This window comes from Bactrocera oleae, chromosome 5 (genome assembly GCF_042242935.1).
Source record: "Bactrocera oleae isolate idBacOlea1 chromosome 5, idBacOlea1, whole genome shotgun sequence".
Lineage (NCBI taxonomy): Eukaryota > Metazoa > Arthropoda > Insecta > Diptera > Tephritidae > Bactrocera > Bactrocera oleae.
In genome coordinates this window covers 54276151-54296049 of record NC_091539.1, presented here as the reverse complement: position 1 = coordinate 54296049, position 19899 = coordinate 54276151, and the positions used below count along the sequence as shown (strand labels likewise).

The following is a 19899-nucleotide window of genomic DNA, read 5'->3' as shown; positions in this document are numbered from 1 at the left end:
GTATTAGTTTTCAACTTTTTGACGCCGCTGCATTTATTTGCTCCACCAGTGTTGTCTTGCGCTCATTTGTACAGTTTTTATTCCTTTTTCTGATGTATATTTCGATCAATTAATTGCCGCCTCTACAATTTCTCCATTGTTAATTAAAAAAAGAGGTATGAATGCTATTGATATATTACTGCAATTTTTATTATGTTCTCAATGACAAGGGAGTGGTATATTTTTGGGTAGCAAAAAACAGAAAATAATGTTCTGAATACATTTTTGAAAACAATTTATGCTACTTTTTTTTTTAAACAAAACAACAATTTATGATTTGCTGCGGAGATTTGTATAGATTTTTTATTATTATTAGAAAAGACAACAAACTTCCAAAATAATATAATAGAATAATTTGAAAAAATAATTAGAATATTATTATGTAGTTTTTGTCATTTTGTAATAAAAGTGTGCACATGTTTACGCTAATCTGGTATATTTTCATGTTACACAGTCGAACTATATAGTCGATAGTCATTAATATGTATGTGGATAATACTAAGAAATTTATTATTCATAACTCACGATCACTTATGTGAGATTTTTTTGTTCCGATTTGTTCAAAATTTTTTATTGTAATAGATGTCATTTATGCAACACGTTTGTGGTACCAAAAGCTATTGAAAAAGGTTATAAACCATTATATATCGACAAATCACCTTCATCCCATCATAAAATTGATAAAGGCATGAGATAAGAGCTATTCTAATAATAGTCTCACAATGTTCCTTCTAAAAACATTTGCCAATTGTATACGAGAGGATTTTTAGCTTCACTGCCTATATATCCATCGAAGAGTGACGAGGTAAAACTCTACTAAAATACGGAGAGACGAATTTTACTGAGGACAAGAGATCACTGAATTTCTATGAATTTCAAGAATTGACTTGGCAACTGGATGGTCTACATAACCGTAAATTGAATCGACGTTTCCAATAATTTAAGAGTAATCAGACTTTTATCCACGTAGGTACCAAGTTTCTCTTAGTCTGACAGCCTCACAAGTTATAATTATACAAAGCAGCTCTCAAAATCATATCCTTTATCTTATTTCTCTAAAATATATATATACATTTTTCCAGACTTCCTAGGTGGAACGCAAGCCCTCATTGGTTTTCGTAATCTACTTGATTATACCGCTTTTACTCGGTCAACAGAGCCGCGTTCGTATTAAACAGCGGTTACCATGTGAAGGTGAAGTTGGCGTTTGGGATGGATATGCTGTATGTTTGCATCACCAACCCCATTTGCTCATTTTAGGTGTTAACTAATTAGCCCCTCCAAAAATAGCTTTATGTTTATGTATGGCTGACTAACTGCTGCTCACAGCAAGCCGCTTTTACCGATTAGCTCGAACTCTACAATTATTAATTCTCTCCTTCCAATCTACTACATCTCGGTTTGTAATACCTTCATACATGCACTTAAGTTGCTTATCGAAGAAAACGGAAGTAGAATAATTGAAAATACTTCCGATCGTGGCGAACAAATATACATACAAGCATGCATAGAATATTATAAAGGTGGCTCCACTTACAAACTAACAGAAGGCGACTTCCGTTTCTATTGCTGCTAATTCTGGCCGTGCCCATATTTTCTGCTGATATCGTTGTCACCGGTTAGCAATTTTATTGCCACTATACTATTATTATTAATATTAATATTGTATAGAACTGCAATTATGTATTTTATGTGGAAGTAGAAACCGCTTAATAAAGTATTGCATAAATGCATATGTACAGTAAATAACTAAGATATGTTATGTAACTGATACGAGCACTTCCGTTCAGCATCCGTAATTTTATTTCAATTTAATTGTTGTTATATGATAATTATGATTTCTTATTAGTATACATTATGTGATTTCTTTGCAAATTAGACCACATATGTAGTGAGATTGCTTATTTATATAATTGAAGTTAGCAATTTGTTAGTGGTGAAGTTCTATCTTTATTTTTTATTGACGCTTATTTTCTTATATAAAAATATTTTAGATTATTTTTTTTTCTACATATTAATGGAATTAATACTTGCATTTGAAAAACTTTACAATAAATTTTATACAGTAAATAATTAAATATAAATATATATACTTTGCAATATGTATTTTTTACATCCCAGAAAGTTCATATACATATCAATATTATTACTAATAATATAAATTGTAAATTTAAAATGTAAAATTGTCATTTTCTTTTCTTTGCAGGTAAGCTTCTTCAAGCAATAAATATTGATTTTACTAGATAAAATGACGTATACTTAAAATTGCTGAGATATTTGTGAGTAACGAAAAGTTCTTAATTTTTTTTTTGGTTTTTGTTAAGTATTTTGTAAGTAAATGAGAAGAAAATATAATGAGTAAAATCTCTGAGTATTACTCACAATCCTTTCTTTCTTATTAAGCTTAGGTTTTCCTAAAACTACATAAATCGATAATTGAAGGTTCATTTAGTAAAATTATTAATCATTTTTTTTATATTTTTTTTATTTCAATATTTATTTAAGCAACACATGAATCCCTCATTACTGGTTATAATCCAATGCAAATTCGACTTATGTATTTTTGTAGCGTTAAAGCAGTATTTCTGACATGCTAAATTAGCTTTCATCGTCTCTTGGCCTCTATCCAATTCAAATTTCCTTGCTTTTGAATGTATAATTTTGCTTTAACGTTTTGGAATAGCTACTTGAGTTACTCCCAAAGATTCTGCGAACTTTTCTTGTGTTTGGCCACATTTTTTTATCGAGTAATGCTTCCACCTTGAACTCTTTTGGCCGCCCAGAATGTTCTGCGTTTTCCAAGCTAAAATCATGCAAACCTCTTTTGGCAGATTCGTCCAGCTAGCTCATCTTCATCATAAACTTCCTTGGAGTGAAAAAAATTCAAAGACATCTACTGAAAAAGGCGCGCAAGGTCAATAGCTCCCCACGCATGTTCGAAATATTGGTGCAATGGAATAATAATCAAATCCTTTCCATCCGCCATCTCTTGGCACATCGCACGAGTATAATTATAGACTCAATATATCATTGCTTGCCTTAACTCGCAGCAATCGTTCCGTGTAGTTCAATTGAGACTTTATTTATATATATTTAACCCTTCGAAGAACACGCCGGATCAAATTGACCTGGTTTTTTTGTTTTAATTTATCTTGTATGCTTTAGGAAAAATCAAAAAAAAAAAATTGGGCGTACCTAATAATACTAGGTTTTATTACTACATTGAATTAGAGAATTGTTCCATAGGGGCAAAAAAAAAGATTAAAAATTTAAAAACAATTTAATATCTTTTAAATGTAACAAAAATCTACTAAGTTCAGAAAGACTCGATAACACTGCTTGCTGAGTTTAATAATCTTTCATTAATAGTCATACTTGTATAGATGTAGTAGTCGAAATATTATAGAGTATAAAAAAACGTTCACATTTTACTTCCGTTAAGAAGAGCCTCAAAGGTTTCAATGATTTTAGAATAACTTAATAAACACATACACATGTATATATAATATTTGATGTACAACCGCTTTGTAACTTAAACACTCCAAGCACTGCAGGCTACAGGAATAGGAAGCGAAAGTATTAATTTCGAGCAATTCGTTATGCCGCTAGATGGTCGGCCATTCTAACGGTGTTATTTTGCAACAACATCGTACATTAAATATTAATTGCCTATTGCACTGATCTGCGCCCGATGCGCCGCCGCTGCGAGTTAATTAATTTATAATGGATTTCATGTGCAATAGACATTGGATAATTAATCATTCAGTGCTGTTGCAGAGAATGCGGTAACTCCAAACTGCACTGCGTAATGATTTTGATTTACACATGCATATATATATATATGCTGTTGTATCAAATTGCCTATATATATATACTTGTATGTGGTGTATGATTGGAATTTTTATTGATTTATTTCATTTATCATTTGAATTAAATTAAGATATCTGAGGTAATGTTTGCAGATAAGAGAGGAGGTCAAGGATTTAATGATTGATGGTTATAAGGAACTATTGAGGACGAGGTATAAGAATTGGCAGAAATGAAAAATATGAAAAATATATGTATGTCTTAACTCGTTTGACTTTCGGCCAAACGCTAATCAAAACAAAAACTTTAGTACAGTATTTGTCAGAATCTATTTTTTTAAAGATTTAGTCATAAGAAAGTAAATAATTTCTCTGTTATTCAGAATTATTCTCCGTAATCATAATATAGGCTTTCGTAATTCCTCAGTTTTTGAAATGTCGAACAGAAATTTGGCGGACGTTTTTTATCGCTAAGAAGCTGCTCATTTGTAGTAATCATCGATATCGGACCATTATCGCATATAGCTACCATACAAACTGAACGATCAAAATCAAGTTCTTGTATGGAAAACTTTCAAATTTTACGTGATATCTTCACGCAATTTTTTATAGATTATTGTTAAAGACACTGCTAGAATTTCCTTGCAAATTGTTCAGATCGGATCACTAGATATAGCATACAGCTGCCACACAATCTAACCGATCAAAATCAAGTTCTTGTATGTAATATATATTATGTATTTGTGAAAGGTATTACAGCTTTGGTCCAACCGAAGTAAAATTTTTTAAGTGTTTTATTTAAATTAAGTTAATATTTTTTTTGTTCCATATAAATTTTGTCGAAATTTCTGCTCAAAATTTATACATTAATACGGGCTTTATCATTTAACACCTGATAGCAATTACTTATACACATTTGTCAATCATTTTTCAACTATTCACTTATTATGCAACTAATGAATTTTTAATGACGCTGCATTTAGTTATTTAGCGCACATTTGCAAAGCAAAACGCTTAGGCACGGCTTCAGTGAAGCTTTTCCCTCATTGCTCAACAAATAGTTTAATTGCATTGCGTATACGCAGTGGTCACTCAAAAAAAAAACGAAAAAACCAACGCAAAAAGCGACAATAAAAACGCGCATGCGCAGCAGCAGTTACCGTTGGAATAGTTAATGCTTCGCTATAGACGCATTGAATTGCGTAAATTAACAGCAAAATTGAAGTTCTGACTGTACCTGTGGCCACAGAACACCACATGCATTTATTTATATACTTTCATATACAAATATGTGTGTGTGTGTCTCGGTAACAGTGGATTTCAGCTGCCGGTCATTAATGACCACGGCACAAATGATGATGTTGCAAGTTAACGTTGCGTTCGCAGTTAAAGTATTGGCGCACGCGCGCACAGCAATCGAAGCTAATTAATTCATTTGATTTGCAACAATAACAATAACAGAATAATAAAAATATACTTATATGAATTCAATATATAAGCGCAGCACTAACACATTGCCGATACTAATATGAAAACTTTTTGTATTGTGTACTCACACACACAATAACATTGTGGCAATGGTGCGCCGTCGCATTTGAGTGGCACGCGCCGAACCGGTCCTTGGCAGCTGCACCCAAACGCTAAGTCTGCCTTTCTTGTGTGCTTTAGCGGGGCCCAGCAGCAGCTGTTGGCAGCAGACAGCACAATTGATGGGACATTCGATGACTCGCTGACTCGTGGCTAACAAACGATCAAGACAAAAGCACAACCATTGTTATATTCATGCTTTATATGTATGTATGTGTGTTGAAAAGATGCGATCAAGGAGTTAAGGAAGTATTTTACGCAAAGTATCGTCAATGTTAATTAGCAATTTATGAGTTATATAAGAAGTATGTTAATTTAAGATCCTTAAAAGTTATTAACGGTTAATACTGAATGACTTATTTATATAAAATTATAATCTAAATTTATATTTGAAAGTTAAGAGCTTCAAGCAAAAAAAATAATAATTTAACATAAAAACATAAAATAAGATAAAATAAAATAGAATTGAATAATATAAAATAAAAAATAAAATAAAATAAAATTAAATTAAAAAAAGGATAGAATAAAATCAAATAACTGCATTTCTTATAACATAGAAGGGAACAAATAGATCGTTATCTTGATTTGAATAGGGTAGCTTGTATGCCGGCTATATGCTATACTGTTCCGAACTAAATAATGTGTTCTATGCCAAATTTAGTGAAAATAATTTGACAAATAAAAAAGTTTTTCTTACAAGGACTTATTTTTATCGGTCAGTTTGTATCACAGCTATATGCCTTAGTAGTACAATCTAAACAATTTGTTCGGAGATTGTAGGGTTGTCTACTGCATTATTTCATGCCAACTTTCGTTAAGATATCTTGCCAATAAAAAAAATTTTCGATCGTTCAGTTTGTATGGCAGCTATATGCTATAGTGATCCGATACCGACGATTGTGACACATGTTTAGTTTTTTGGGGAGAAAAGCACGTTTGCAAATTTTCAGATCGATATCTCAAACACTGGAGAACTAGTTCGCGTATAGTATACAGACGGACACAAATAAAGCAACTTAGCCTGTCACGCTGATCATTTATGAATATTTAATATAGGGCAACCAACGTTTTCTTGTGTTGCAAACTTCTTATACCCTGTTTAGGGTAAAAAAATTTAAATTAAAAATATGTAAAAAACTTATAATATAATCAGAACGAATAATATATAACATTTAATATATTTTTTACTTTTTCACTTCACAATTATATACTAGCCTTATAATTACAGTCTACTCTGTATCGAGAACAGATTTGTACAGCTCCATGCTATGTACGCTCGCCTTTCGACGCATTGCCAACTAATAGCCATATAACAATTGGCAAAGTTCGTGTCCAAAGTCTTTTGATTTAATTTCCTTAGAATGGTAATTGAAAATCTTGGCTTTATGAGCACAATTAAATAACATTTCCTTGCCGTTTTGTGCAACAACAATGCGTGGAACAGCATATAAACATGGAGCAAATGCTCATAGCAAGTTTTATAACAGCTTTCTAAGTGTTGCTACACCCCTCGCCCCCAACACACTACCCACCATTCACCATACAGCATTGAGAGTCGAGTGGTGTGCCATTCTAACGGCGACAACATCATTTAACAACATGTACCATCATAATAATGAGCACTGTAGAAGCGAATAACAACAACAACAAACAGCTCCTAACTATTATGGAGTCTAATAGTTAAAGCACTGAAATGGCAATAAAATCAACTACAATGGTTGAAAATGATAGCGCTGTAAAGAATAAACAAAATTAAAACAACAAATAAGCAGCAAAGTGCCAATAACAAAAACAACGCGACCGTTTGACAGCATCATAAATATCCCGCATTGACGTGCAAGACACATTTGCGCTGCCAACAACACCAGTAGTCTGTGCTTCGCGCCTAGCCAATGCCCAACGCCCCCTTCCGGACGGTTTCGGTGTGTATGGCCTTTTTAAGTACCTTGTTGCTCATCAATGCACTGTCGATGCTGTTTTGCTGCGCTTGTATGTTAGTTGTAATGCAACGTGTATGAATGTCTAGCTAGAAATGTGTATGTGTGTGTTTGTATGTATATATGTAATGTGTAACTTGTTAGACCACCAATATTAAGTGCCTTAGCACGAGCCTCACATAAATTTACCATCGATTCTAACTGTTCCTCTCCGCTGGCAAGTTTAGTTGCTGTTGCTTCCATTTAGCGTCGAGATTCAATCTCGGGTTATGGCATTGACTGCCTTGTCGTTGGATCGAGTATGTATGTGTGCTGTGTGCACTGCTGCTCGCTCGATTACCCAAGACGTATATATAGGGATGTCTATTTATATATTTATATATGTACATATGTATTGCCTGCCATTTGTTGCTGCTGCTCTTAGACGCATTCGATTACACGGGCATGTAAGTAAGCGCGCGTGCGCACTCTTGTCTCTTAGACACATACTCGCTTTTTACAATACAAATGCTATTGAGTTGGCGGTAACGCTATATTAATTGAACTTGACTTTACACGGCATTGAATTAAGTTACCGGGAAGTGATCAGTGGAAAAAATTGCATTAAATAATCTTAATTTTTCTTTAGAAAGAGAAAGATGTATAAGGAAATAACCTACAAAGGAAAATAGATAAAAAAAAATTGAAAAAACGTTCACTTCGACTACATTGAAGTAATAATACCCTACACATGTGCATTTTTTATTGCATAAAAAACTATAACAAGATATTTATCTAGAATTTTCCGTTAGTTTGTATAGCTGCTATATGCTATAATTTTCCGATTTCAACAATTTGTTCGGAGATTGTCGCGTTGCTTTTAATAATAATCTATGCCAAATTTTATGAAGATATTTTGTTAAAACAAAAACTTTTCTATACAAGAGCTCGAATTTGATCCACGTGTTTGTATGGCAGCTATATGTTATAGTGGCCGGATATCGCCGGTTCCGACAAATAAGTACTTCTTGAAAAAAAAGACGTGTGTAAAATTTTTATACTGATATCTCCGAAACTAAGGGACTAGTTTGCGTACATTTGGACGGACAGAAAGACGGATATGGCTAAATCGACTCAGCTCGTCGCGCTGATCATATATATATATATTTGTTTAATTTTACTTCTTGCGATAGGTGACAACTATTTTTCTAAAAAGCTTTAAATGAACATTTTTTCGACTAATATCTGGAGCGATTTGTAAATCATCTTTCGGTTGGCATATAATTTCTAATAATTTGTTAGCTAATAGTTGATTAAAAATGTGGCAACTCTATCCAAAATATGTGTGAATTACATAATGTTAAAAATATTTTTCTAACTTCTTTCGTGTGACAAATAACTGTATTATAATTCACAAAGTTTGACATGTTTGATAGCAGGCAACTCTATATATTAAATTTTCTATTAGTGTAGAGTATAGCTTCGAATTATCTTGAACTGATTTGACTTTTTAAAGCTCTGATTTAGCCCATGATGGACGGTAAAAAGTTGATCCGATCTTTGATGCTTTGATAAACTGAACTCAATAGTATTATATAGCTATATCCATTCACATATATTTAATATCTTTTATTTAATATCTTATAATATTCAAATTTTTTTATTATATACAAATATTTTAATTTTTTCAAACTTTATCTGTTTAGAGATAAATTTAATTAAAAAATTATAAAAACTGAAGATTTGCAAATAACATCTGAAGAGCTTTTGATAGCTTAGTTTTCCTTTTTTTAAAAAGGAAATAATAATGAAAAACCATAATTTTTATTTTCAACTAATATTTACACACCTCATGCCATCGCAATTACGTTTCGCAATTTCTTAATTTCTTCAGGAAAAATTTACGTAATATTGCATAAATTTCATAAAGTCATAATAAATCTGCGGCACAGTTAATTGCTTTATTGCCACTGCGTGCGACAAAAAGGCCAGCAGACTTCCAGGAAGCAAATACATGTTTACTTACGCATTTAAGTATATATGTACAGATGTATTATAGTTTTTGCATACTACTTATATGTGAAGCATGCACGTAGCGAGCGAGCGAGCTTATGGTTTTACTGTCGCAAGATTAAGTCTCGAATAAAAAATTTATTGCTTTAATCACGTTGCTCGCTTGAGTCTTCTGTTCGATTGCGTGGCCGTCGCACACGCCAGCATACAAATTTCCGCGTAATGAGTTCACGAAAGTGATGCAGGAAAAATGAAAAAGTAAAAATTGTGTATAAGAATATGGCGATTATACACACGTATATAAGTAAGTGTCAAATGGCAGATAATGCTAAAATCGAAATGTAAAAATAAAAATTAAAAAAAAAAAAATTTATAGTAAAAATTTGGTTTCATAAAATTATTAAATATGAAACAAAATGCTGTATATATTGAAACATATAATAATAATTTAAAAAATTCCTTTTAATTCATTTGAAAATAGTTTCCGAGCTCAATTACAGTCTACATACTTATATCTCGTTAATTTCTAAAGCTATGACATCAAAACTTGTTTGCAACATTGTGTACTTTTTGTTACGGCATGAAAATAGTTGAAATCCGATCGAAAAACTAACACCCAAAAATTATCAAAATTGGCTCCCTTATGAATCTATGTACGTAGCTCCAGTTTACTTCATAACAAATTAATTGATCAAAAGTTTAGATGTCAAGGTGAAATTGATTCATCGGTCATTTCTGTCGCTGCTGCGCCTTTGTAAAAACTAAGATTGAATTATCCTGATTCACTAGTTCACTATAATATTTGACAGATTTGTATTTCGCCGTAGAATCGGAAACTAAAGCAATATGTAGTTATTCTTTTTCTAGTACAAAAATTTTATTTATTTTTCGAAGATGTTGTTCAAGAGCAACATTTATGAGACAACTATGTTGTTCTTTTATTTATATAAAACAATATTAAGTGTTTAATATCTATATTATTAATTATTTATATGTATCAATATAACTCTTGAACTGCTTGAAAACTTACAAGAACTAACGTTGCCCCTACATAGACCTATCTAACTGAGCCTAGGCATAATAAGTCAAGATCGGATAAGCAGTTGATTGCATCAAGAAAACTTTATATACATTATGATAAATAAATTAATAAATATACAAGTACATTAACTGATAATGAGAAGAGAAGACGATATTTTTGCTTTTTTCAGAATTTTTGCTCAACATTTATTACAATTTTCATTTTTTTTATGTATAAAACATAATTTTGAGTAAAAAAAACTCCTTGAAAGCGACATAAAATCTACATCATTGAGATACCATCTGAAATATCACGTACTTATTGCACTATCCACTGCTTTACTGCTCTATTTCGCTTAGCCCAACATGCGCCACAATTTATGTGCACAAATTAGCAGACAAACAGCCAGCTAATCCATAATGATCTAAAGCAAAATAGCAAAGAAATATAAAAAGAAAAAAAATATTATATTATAAAAATGTCTACAATTTGCCCGCAGCTGTGCGACAAGCAATCAGCCATCAGTGAGCAAGCGCGAACCCCTTTTCAGTGTAGTCCATCCATAAGAAGCGTTCGACTGATGCTGCATATAAATCTGCTGAGCGAGGCAAAAAAGGCGTAAGCAGACACATTTAAATAAAGAAATGAGCAGCAGCAGCCGGCAGCATGGACACGTCAAACACGGCCAACAACAATTTTAGCTGCTGGTGCAAATGTTTGTCAGCGAACAACAGATGTGCGCAGCGCGCACGTGTGCATGCCAATTTGATATGGCGAATCTTAAAGTAAATAAATGCGAAGCTCAATGATGAAGCTGCGGACTTTGTTTAAGGAATATAAAAAAATAATGAAAAACGTTGAAAATAAAATAAAAAGAAGCATAAAATAGAACAGTGTTTGAGCAGTTTACAACAGTCGAGAATCTGCGCATTCGAACTAGAATCAGCCAATACGCATTTAAGCGCATGTCCAAAGCAGCAACAATGCAATTTCTTAAAACCATCTTGATAACTGCCAACTGCAATATATAAGTTGCTTATTTGAAGAAAATTTATGCCCAACATTCGTTGATGTGAGTAAGAGTCACTTGAAGCGCACATTTTGACAGATTTGCGTTGACTTCGGTTGAGCTGAATTGAGATGAGTTTTCACTGCAAAATTAAAATCCAGCTGAAGAGCTAAGAAAGCAATGCTGAAATAATATTTTATAAATATATATTCACTTACTTCGTTATACTTACATATATGTGTATATATTTTTGAAATAATACAAGTTTTAAGAGTAGTTGTATAGCATAAGTAGTATGTATATATGTAGGGTCTAGCTTCACTACTGATGTTGCAACTGATATGTTGCCAATGAACGATAGTAAGCCTTTACTTACTGTTGTTGAAACTTGTTCTTGGCCTTAAGTTTGAACTCTGCGTCACAGTGAAGGGCAGCTAAAGCTGATGGGTGCTCAGTTGTCGTCTCATTTTGATTTTTTGATTGGGTGGGGCTGCTAGTTATTCGCTTATACATATATGTTAGATACATAAAGATCAGCGTAAATTTCCAAACCTTTAACTGAATTGTAGTATAAAGGGGGTTCTGCATTGACCGGAAGAAAATACAGTTTTGATATTAAAGATTTGGTATAAAAGACATGCAGAATAAGTCTTCTCATTAATTACCTTCAATGTTTTGATGACTTTTCGGCTCACTATTATGTTGGAAAAGTAATAATGCGTGTTTAGTTGCTGCTTTCGGCTATTTTTGCATATTTATCTACTTTCTAAAGTATCAGTTGTTTTCCGTGTTGTTTTAATACTTTAGGATCTAATGAGACTCATTCCAAAGAATGGATAAAAATTAGATAAATATACAATAACTTTTGTGGGAACATACTCGAATGAAAGTCCTGTCTTATCGGGAAATTTGCAGAAAAATCAATCATCATTAATTTTTTGAGACCTCGCATTCGCTAAAGTACTAACCTTTACTACTTATAAGTTACGTATAACGCTTCGTAAAGTTATAGATTTAAATATTTTCTCATTTATTACGAAAACTATGTTGTTGTAACTTTAACATTCGTTTTTTCGAGTGTAAGTTGAGTTTGATGCGCACTACTGTTAGAAAAAATAAAATAAGTGTAAATCCTTCCGTGTTTGAGATATCGATATCAAATTTTTACGCGTCATTTTCACCCCAAGAAGCTCCTTATTTGTCGGTATCGCCGATATTCACCACTTTAGAACATAGCTACCATACAAACTGATCGATCAATCTCAGGTTCATGTATGAAAAAATCTTATATTTTACATTATATCTTCAAGAAATTTGGCATAGATTGTTGCCGTAAGCAACGCTATATTCTTCAAAATCATTTTCAGATCACACCACTAAACGGTATAGTTGCCATACAAAGTGATCGATCAATATAAGGATCTCTTGATACCTTATTATAAAAAAGGGGCATTTGTGAAGCGTATTACAGCTTCAGTGCGGTGCGGTTTTTTAATTGGAAATTAATGCTTTAAAAATTATTTCATATGCATTTCGAATTTTGGTATCCTGTGATACCAGTTTTTCCGGTAGAAGCTTTCATTTATGTTTGGAAATCAGACTAGTTTGTTTAACAGGAAACCTTAACTGCTTCCCGCCATTTTCCACGCTGCAATTGCACACCTATTTATAAATATATACACACATGCATATACTTGTATATGTTGTGCCTGAAAACTCGTTTAAATCTATGAGACGCTATGTAGGTGTCACGCTTTTCCAGCATCTGAAGGGCTAGTTCACAAAATCAATGCCAAACCGGACTTTGTACTTTGGCCTTTTACGATCCTAACTATTATACTGGTTCCCTTTTACGAGCACTTTTTCTTGTATTGCATTTTTATACTTCACTCATATACATTTTTATTATTTTTCATGCTTTGTTTTTTTGCACAACTACTAGCGCACTCATTTATTTGCAATTTGCGCGCAATTTTCCTGGCAGCATCTGATTTTCGTTTATCATATTCCACATCAACGCGACTTCACTGAGTTGTTGTTACTGTTTGTTGGTCCAGCTGTTGCTGTTTGCTGTTTGCAGTCAGCAGTTTGCCGTCTGCTGTTTGTTGCCTGCGATTTGTTGTTTGTTTTTGTTCGGTTTTTATTTTCTTCGGCTTATTGTTGCTGCGTTGTTTGCTGACAAGTTGTTGGCACGTTCGGCGCGCGTGCACACGATTTGCGCTACGCTTCAGAAGGTGGCACTGCCAACGCCAACAACAGGCAACAAAGTCCAGTCCTTTTTTAGCAGTTGTCGACGTGCTTTTGTGTACTTGTTGACTGTTTGCCATTGGAAAATCCACTTCGCTATTAGTGATTGCTGAATTTTTCTTCTTCCTTCTCTGCTGGCTGCTCTCAATTGCTGTTTGTTGGCAATTCGCGCCTTTTTTCTAGTTTACACGCTGGTTTTATAATGTTTTTACGCGGCAAAAACGCCAGCAGACGAGCATTGATTGTTCACTAGAAATTTGTTGCATGCTGTATTCGTGTTCAACATTAAACTCGTGATTCTATGGCAGTGGCAAGCTCGTTGTTTACCGTTTTGTATGCGGGTACATATGTCACAATAATTAGTTTAAGGTCCATATGTGTATGTTTATGGACGTATGATGAAGGTACGGCGACCATTTGAAGGGTCCATGAACCATGGTTAAATCCAAATCTTAAATTAAAGTTTATTTATTTTTTCAGTAGATATCACTTTCTTTCAAAAATATTTTATCACTTCAGATTAAGTTAAAAGCTTGAGTAGCACCTCAATTCCATATTTATGTCATTATTTGGCACATTTTTATAAAAAAAAATTTATTTTTTTTTGTTATTGGTGTAAATACACAGTTTTTATCAGCTTGCGTTATATATACATATTATATATAGAATTGTTTCATAAATGTGTACAAAAATGTCAATATATAACAGTATCAAACAGATAATTATATATAACATCTGATCAAATTTGACCCAGACCGACAAAAAAATTATTTCACGCATTTCAATACAAATATTTATTATCGCCTTCAAAATTGGCTCTTAAGCCAATACAAGCATGCTAACGCTTAATTAAATTTTCAATACACTTATCATAAGCCTCAGCTGAGATGGGCTTCAGTGCCTTCAAGCGTGCGTAGTTTTTACTGAGGCAACTATAAATGCAGATTGTTATGTTTAATGATTGTTAGCGTAAAAAAATAATAAAAATAACATATTTTTGACGTACAGATATAAAGAAAGCACTTTAATAAAACATTTCAAATAATTGCTCGGTAATTTACAAAATCAGTAATCAATTATTATTCATTATTATATAAATGCCCGAAGCAATCGAAAACGCACAAGAATTCGACATAACGGATATTATATACCTAAGTATATTTATTGAGCAATGTATTGTATATAGAAAACACAATTGGTTGAATCGCCACATATCCGAGCCAGTGACTCTAAAGAGAAACTTAATATGAAATGCGTTTTGAGTGTTGTTGTTGTTTTTATGTGCACGTGTACGGAATTTTAATAATTTCATTTATTAATTATTTTTTATTTCTAATTGTGAATAGGCAAATCTGCATATTTTATAACGTTGTCAAGAGAACTGTAGAATTTTCAGACAAGCAGTTACTCAGTTTCTAAAATTGATGATTTGAACTTTTTGTTTTTTATTTTGAGGAAAAAAAGTTATTAATGTTTAAAATTATAATTTTATTTCACTTGTATGCACATTATAAAATGTTTAAAAACTAAAAATATTATTATTTTATTTATTGTTAATTTTTGTTTTTTTTCGATTTTTTTTTATTTCTAATTAATTTTAATTATTATTTCTTGTTTTTCAATTTTTATTTTAATTTATAGTGTTATTAATTTTCTCAACGCTAGCAAAGTCATACACTAAATTTTGTGTCTCTAACTTTGCTGGTACATGTCTTTGCTAACAAATCTCCACGCCGTGCTCCTGTAAGCAACAGACGCACACACTGTTGATCATTTGTGAGCGAGGTGATCATCATAAACTTATTTGTATGTGTGTATGATCTCCGCTATTAAAACACGCACACACTCATATAATCGTTATTATTCACTTCACTCGTTGCTGTTGCTCAGCCGTGTCTGTAAGGCCTGCCAGGCCTGCGCCGAGTTGTTTGCAATTTTTATTAGCAACATCTTCATTTAAATTTTCTGCAGACACAGATACATATATATGTGCGTACATACACACATGTGTGACGCGAGTTTGTTTGCTAAACTAGCTGTTGCTATTTCTATCAATATTGTTGTTGCTATTGCTGCTGTGTGTTGTTGTACCCAAGTGTTAATTTACGACAAGGCAAACAAATGATCATCGCTGTGTAGCGAAAAAATCACCAATGGGGGAAAAAATTAATAAAAGGTAGATACATAAAATAGAAAAATTAGGAAAAAAAATTGGTAATTTAGCGAAAAAATGCCATGGTCGCGCTTACAATTAAAATCAATTGTCATAAATATTTTACGCTACATTTACGGGTGTGCCAATTGTCAGTGTTGTGATGCACGAGTTCATCGCGTTTGTTTCATACAATCAGCATAATGAACGAATGTGTGGTGTTAATATCTTGAAAATATTTGAGTTATGTTTTACAATTATAAAGAAAAAATTTTTAAATTGAAAAGCCATACTTCGGTGAAGCGTAAATTATTCTTGGTTCACAGTAATGCAGGGAAATTACTTTGGATAATGGGGCTTACCACGATCCTGTTGGAATTGAGAGTACGAGGTGGTGGTTTTGAGCCAAACTCAGTTGAGAACAGTGGTGGATTCATTGAAAATATCAATATTACACCTTCCTTTTGTAGGTTCAAACTCTGTTTGCAATTTTCATATAAAATTGCACGAAAAATTCTGTGCTTAATGCGCAATCCTAAGTTTTTTAGAGTCTAATAAAAAAAATCTTTTCAAATAATGTGGGGAGATTGTTTATCTCAAGAAGAATGGAAAATGCCTTCATTCATAATTTGTTTGAGAAAATATATTATATGATATTATATATATATTATATATTATTTGATATTAAAAAATTTAGGAAGAGAAAGAATAAAAAGTAGCACCGAAATTAATCAACAAATTATCGTTGTCGATCTTAAGTAAGTAATACTATGATCTTGTACCATTTTTATACTGGTGATAGATGGCAATAGATTTCAACAGCTTGACAGTGTTTTTACCAATGTCTTGTAATTGCAATTCCTTTCAATTACAATAATTAGCCTTTCGGAGGGTTTAAAACATTTTGGACACTATTTACATAAAGTTCAAAAAACTATTAAATAATATTATATTTACTATGTTAAGTAGGTAAGCTTATGAGGTCGATTCCAACAGTGATATCACTTGGATAGCTTAGACCTCCGGTCTGTTGTGATATTTTAAACTTCTTTATAACTGATCATTACTGCTTCATAAATTGAGAAAGTGCTTTGGCTATGTCTCCTAGTTCGCCGAAATAATACTGCCAATATATTTTACCCTCAGTCTTGCAAAGGGTGGACAATAGAGGAGAACATGCCTCCATGTTTCCACCTTACGATCTTCCAAGACAAGCTCTTGGCCTTATCGCATGAATGGCGATTGCACAATGTCCAGTAAGAACTCATATCTTATAAGTGGTGGAAGAATATAAACTACTGCTTCCTCCTTGGGTTCACATAAATGTTTTTACTGAAAGTTATTTCTTTATTTACGCTGAGAAAATAGCGCCATCAGTTGCTTACTACTTACTTACTAAAATATTTCTAGTACTTGCGTACATAGTTTTGGTTGACCAAGCGTCAATAGAACCTTTCCTTATTCCACACAAATATATTTGTAAATATAATATACATCAAAAATTCTTCAAATTTTTGTTTAAAATTCTTGTTAAATAAAAACTTTCATGAAAAAATAATAATAAAATATTATGCAATAATTCAAGCGAGAAGCAGGTTAACATTGAGGCACCACAAAAACGCGGATCTTTCTCACTACAAAATATATAATTTCGATTAAAATTCAGAAGGCATACGCTATAGAACACACACGCATACATATATTATATACACCCATACATATAAATGTCAAGAATTAAATTAAAAATTGCAAAGTGGATATTTCGCGCGTTTTCACGCATCATCAGGCCAAGTGATAAAAGAACATAAGGTAAAAAGAAGAAGAAATCATTGTAAATAAAAACCAAAGCCAACTGGATGATTACCAACAACAATAGCAACAAAATGCCAACAGTCAACAGACAAAAAAAAAAAAGACTAAAGTAGAATGCAAGTTGATAAGCGCAACTGAAGTTGGCAGCCGCTGCATCGTATAAAAATAAAGAAAGGCAATCACAAGTAAATGTAGGCAAGCGAGGGAAATTAAAATGCAGAAAAAAGTCAATCACAGCGCAAACTACCCACCACAGAGCGTAGCTAAAAACGAGCGAACGTCTGGTGGTGTTGAGTGGCGAGGCGGTTGCTCCTGCGCGGCAGAGAAGTGCACAGATTAGCGACCCTTCAGCTCCGTCAGCAACGACCACTGCTAATGGCGGCACTATTTCTGCTAGTACTATGTAGGTACTATTACTATAAACATACACACACACAAACATTGATATTTTATAAAAGCTTGGCGAATTCGCTTTTTAGTACCCACACATATACAGGTACATACATACATATATGTTGCAATTAATGCTGTAAAAGCGATTTTATGCCAGATCTAGTGTTGGCCAAAAGGTGAACGGATCGCTGTTGCTCCACGGACATATATATAGATATATATATAGGTATATATACTTATAAACGTATTTATATATATATTATGCTTTTATATTATATGTATGAATGTTACTTAAGTGCTTCGAGTACAACTTTTAGCGAGTTAAAACTGCATCGCGCACATATAAATCTTTATACGAGTGTATGTATATAAGTTTAAATTTTTATACATTTTTACACACATATACACATACATAAATATATACTCATATATACATACATATATTTACAATACTTACAACTTTACTACGTTTGCTTCGATACTCGAGTCTACTACGTGCAACGCGCCAACAAAATAAGAAGAATAAGCATATCTATATAAATATAAATATGTGTGTAGCCAACAACAAAAAACCAGTATACTTTAGTTCACTATCTGCTTATATGAGTGGCAGGTAAACAATAAGAAAGAGTTGAGCGTCAGGCAAGCAGCGTAGCAGTGCGGTGTGAAGAACCACAGCAAACAAGCCCAACAGCCGCCATTTTGTTTTGGTGACCGGCTAAGCTGGGTTGAGACAGTTCTCTTGTTTGTTATTTTATTCGCGTTTGCACCACACATAAGCGCTTTTGTTGTTATACCACACATAAGCGCTTGGCTTTATTTTGCTTTTGCAGCTGAGTTGAGGTTTCCAGTTGTTTTTAGTTTTGATTTACTTATTTTGTGTCTTGAGGCGCGCTCTTGAGTTTAAGCGCGCGCCAAACGAATGTGTCGCTTGTTCGTTACTTTTCAAGTTTGAAGCTCGGCGGAAGGTTCGAATGGCGCTGCTGGGGGGAATTGTTGTGCCGAATTGTAGGCGCGAAAAAAATTAATTTTTAAGTTTGAGGTTGGAAAGCATACATTGTTATAATCAAATTTTTTTTGAAAAAAAAAATTATATATACGTAATCAATATTAATTTATTATAATTATGAATACATTTTTTGGTATATTCCAACTATTTTTTTTTTAATTTTTAAAATATATTTTTCTATACAATTCTACAAATATACTTTTTAAATATAATTTTTATGCCCAGTATCATAATTTGCTGTTTCTTGGGTCTCAGTTGTATAATTTTATACCTGCAAACCTGCTTTAAACATCTGCAGCAACAATGAAATATATTCCCTTTTACCTTTCTTATTGTTTTATGTTTATTATATTGTTCAATCCTTTACTTTGTTTGCCTCATTGCTTTCCTCGAAAAGCCACTTTAGCCTTATGTGTGCCTCACTTTAAATCGATTTCTTATCTGCCTTAGCATATAGTACGTGACTTGAAAATATCGCTGATGCCAACGTTATTTTTAACTTTCGCGTCCGCGTTTTTTAGTCCTTTTTGATGGGCCACCATAAAATACTCCATAATCCGGTTTTATATGAAGCACAGTGTGGCGAATAAAAACTTTAAGTTTTACCTGCTTTTGTGCAGTTTTCGAAAAGCCAATAGTTTTTATTTTTATGTTTTTTATAAAAATATCCCTTTAAACAACATTTATAACGACAAAAAATCCCTTGCTCAATTGTGCGCATATTTTGCGCCGTTTTCTCTTAGTCCGATGCGGTGAAGTTGTGTTGGTAGCTTAAAGACGTGAGGCTAAGTCAAAAACATGGCTTTGAAATTAATATGTTAACTTTAGTACATACTTTCAGGCGTGTGAGGTGAGAATTTACAATTTTCGAAGACAGCGGGTAAACAGAATAGCC

General features: G+C 32.8%; 1 protein-coding gene and 1 long non-coding RNA gene across 2 annotated transcripts in view; one reads left to right on the top strand and one right to left on the bottom strand.

Annotated features, from left to right (window-relative positions):
- ec (ubiquitin specific peptidase echinus) overlaps positions 1–19899 on the top strand; it is a 161365-nt gene that overhangs the window by 62670 nt on the left and 78796 nt on the right. The gene's annotated exons all lie outside the window — the stretch shown is intronic.
- LOC118683489 (uncharacterized) lies at positions 10648–12204 on the bottom strand. The gene is made up of 3 exons (XR_004979338.2): positions 12057–12204; positions 11768–11973; positions 10648–10806 (listed from the first exon to the last, which is right to left on the bottom strand). It is a non-coding gene; the product is annotated as an uncharacterized lncRNA (long non-coding RNA).